Source organism: Propithecus coquereli, unplaced genomic scaffold (genome assembly GCF_000956105.1).
Source record: "Propithecus coquereli isolate 6110/MARCELLA unplaced genomic scaffold, Pcoq_1.0 Scaffold292, whole genome shotgun sequence".
NCBI classification, from domain to species: Eukaryota; Metazoa; Chordata; class Mammalia; order Primates; family Indriidae; genus Propithecus; species Propithecus coquereli.
The window spans coordinates 753,853-757,439 of record NW_012148530.1 but is presented as its reverse complement, the minus strand read 5'-3'; the positions used below and the strand labels follow the sequence as shown (position 1 = coordinate 757,439).

Here is a 3,587-nt window from a genome sequence, read left to right as displayed (position 1 = left end):
TATTTTGAAATATACAATAAATTACTGTTAACTATTGTCATCCTACTGTGCTATCAAATGCTAGAACTTATTTCCTCTATCTTACTGTATTTTTGTACCCATTAACCAGCCTCTCTTTATCCCCCCATCCCCACTACCCTTCCAGCCTCTGGTAAATATCTATTCTCTGCCTCCATGAGATCAACTTTTTTTAGCTCCCACATATGAGGATATATGATAGTTGTCTTTTTGTGTTTGGTTTATTCCATTTAACATAGTGACCTGTTCCATCCATGCTACGACTGACAGAATTTCATTTTTTATGGCTGAGTAATATTCCACTCTGTGTATGTACCACATTATCTTTACTGATTCGTTCACTGATAGACCCTTAGGTTACTTCTATGTCTTGTAAATAGTACTGCAATAAACATTAGTATGTAGTTATACTGATTTCCTTTCTTTTGGATATATACTGAGCTGTGGAATTGCTGGATCATATGGTAGATCTCTTTTTACTTTTTTTTTTTTTTAACACTCTCTGTACTGTTTTTCATAGTAGTTGTATTAATTTACATTCCCACCAACAGTGTACTAGCATTCCTCTTTTTCCACATTCAGGGTATTTTTATAGCACTTTTTACCTCCACATATTTTATTTTGTTTTTCATTATTTTATTATAAGACAATAATATTTTAAATCAAACTAAAAAGGATTAAATATGTACTCTTTCTAGAAATTGACCATAAAAGACTTGCATAAAGTATTTAACAATATTTTCTAAAGTTTGGCATTGGTTTCCCAATATATTTACCATTAAGAGACAAAACAGAAATGTTGTTTTTATAACACCTGTGTGTGGTTGAGGCATGTTACTTTACTTTTCCTAGTGTCAACTGTAGCATCAGAACATTTTAGTAATTTATGCTATGACTCTTCATTTGGAGGCAGGTTCATCAACAGTAGAATTATACCCATTTAATTTCAATGTCCTAAAAGCTTCCCACTGATATTTTAAAAGATATAAATTTAATTTCCTTGCCCATCCTCCCACAGCTTACTCTGCCAACCATTTATAGTAAACCTAACTGCAGACTTTGCTAGTTTGGGTACAACATTTACTTCACTCAGTATCCATTAATTTTTATTTCTGACAGAATAAGCATATGGTCCTAATGCTCTATGAAATCAGACTCTTGGAGCCAGATCCTGTTATAAATTTCATTGCTTGTTACCTTTATGTGATGTTACATAATATACATCACTTAGCCTGCATAAAAAGTTACATAGATAGAACAGATATGTTTTGACTTTTAAGTTTTATTTTCTTTCTTTTTTTATAAACATGGAATTCAAATAGTCATATAGATAATTTATGACTTTTCATATATACTCATATGTGTTATTGGCTACAATGGTTTTATTCATATTTAATGTTTTTAATTAAGACAAAGATGAATGAATAAATATTTATCCCAATTATTATCTAGTGCAGGGGCCGACAAAGGGAGGCCCGTGTCTCTACAGTCTATCACCTGTTTTTGTATGGCCCACTATTTAAGAATGGTCTTTACATTTTTAAATGTTTGAAAAAAATATTATTATTTTGTAACATGTGGAAATCTTATGAAATTCAGATTTTAGTATCCATAAGTAAAATTTTATTGGCATGTAGGCACACCCATTCACTTCCATGTGGTCTATGACTACTTTCATGCTACAGCAGCGAAGTCAAAGAGTTGCAAGGAAAACCATTTAGCCTAAAATATTTACTATCTGTCTCTTTAAAGAAAAAGTTTGCTAACTCCTGGTCTAGTGCATAACGTATACTTTTTCTTCTATTTTGAATATCAAGGAGTTTATGGAATCAAACTGATACCAAAATCAATCAGTCCTTTACCCTAAAAATAATACAGAGAATATTTTTTTCATATTTACTGTTAAAGTCCACTTGTACATTGCCTGAAGAAAGTTAAATCTGTGCTATTATTTAGATTGAGAAAGAAGTTTCCCCGAAGAACAAGAGTTCAGAGACTCAAATAAATTCTCTTTCCTCCATTTTTCATTATCTGTTTAATTTGTTTTAATGAAGTTAATTGCACAGTAGGAATAACCGATCTAGAAATAAGAAAAAACACCTTTAGTTCAAAATTTAATCACTTTCTTGTTTTCTAGACTGACATCAAACAAATAATTATTTGAAGTAATTGTGAAAGGCAGGGCCCTCTATGATGGGCCCTTTTGATCTCTAATGTGCCTACATTTTTATTAGAATTTGAGGATCATTAAACTGGAAGATTACACCTAAACACAAATTTTCTTTGAAATAAATTATTCTGCTCTTTCATTTTCTTTCTTTCATATTTCATATAAGAAACACTTGAAGTAGGTGAGCTTTTAGAATGTCACGTAAAGTGTGAACAAATTCCAGAGAAGACAACAAAGAAAAATGATCTGTAAAGTTCTGTGTTTCTATAGCATTTTGCTTTATTCCAGATGCAAGATTGGGGTTCTGTATTTATGCTTAATCCTTTTAAACAATTATAAAAAGTTATGGGCATTTCAGATTACAGTTCAAAATATATAATGAAAGTAATATAATTTGTCTCAAATAATTTGTGGAACATTATGAGGAATTTGTTCATTAACTCCTCAAATATTTATTGTCTAGCATGTACCAGGCACTGTTCCTGGCACTTGGGACACATCAGTGGTTGAAACAGAGCCAAACACTATCCTTGCCCACGTGCAGCTGGCATTATAGTGGGAGCAAACACACAAGAAGCAACGCATATTATAAATGAGTAAATGGTATAGCATTTCAACAAATGATAAATGAAATGGGAAGAAAAGAACAAGGTGAGAAATCAAGACTATTAGGGTGGGAATTACAATATTAAATAGGATAGTCAGTGAAAGCCTGGTTGAGAAGATGATGCATATGCAAAAACTTAAAGATATAAAAATTAGCCATGTAGCTGCCTGAGGAAAAGCATTTCAAAGCCCAGTGAGAGTAAAGGCCCTGAGTTGAGAGCAAGCCCAGCTGTGTGTGAAACAGCAAGGCGGCATCGTGGCCAGAGCAAGGTAAAGGAGCGGAAGAGGAATGAGAAATGAGTCAGAGGGGTAATGAGGACAAATCATATAGAGCCTTCTAACCACCGTGAGGATATTTCACTCTTAGTGATACAGGAACCTTGGCGGGACTTCTTGCAGGGGAGTGCCGTCATTAAGTTTGTTTGTCCAAAGGTCCACTTGGCTGCTTTCTTGTGTGTGTATCAAGGGAAGAAGCAGCGAGAATACTATTGAGGATACTGTAGTAATCCAGCTAGAGAGGATGGTGGCTTGGGCCAGGACCAGTGATAGCAACAATGAGAACAGGTGGATTTTGGACTTATTTAATAATAATGTGTGGGATTTCCTGACAGATTAGATGTGGGAATGGAAGAGAAAGAAAAGGAGTATTTTGATTCTCAGTTTTTTTTGTTTTTGGTTTTTTTTTGCCTGGGCAACTTCCATCAGTCAAGAATGGAGAAGTCTGCAGACAGGTTTTTGGGGGATGATTAGAAACTCAGCTTGGGATATCCTGAGTTTAAGATATTTATTATTA

The 3,587-nt window shown here is 33.7% G+C and overlaps 1 protein-coding gene across 1 annotated transcript in view; it reads left to right on the top strand.

Annotated features, from left to right (window-relative positions):
- BMP5 (bone morphogenetic protein 5) overlaps positions 1-3,587 on the top strand; it is a 128,329-nt gene that overhangs the window by 122,797 nt on the left and 1,945 nt on the right. The gene's annotated exons all lie outside the window — the stretch shown is intronic.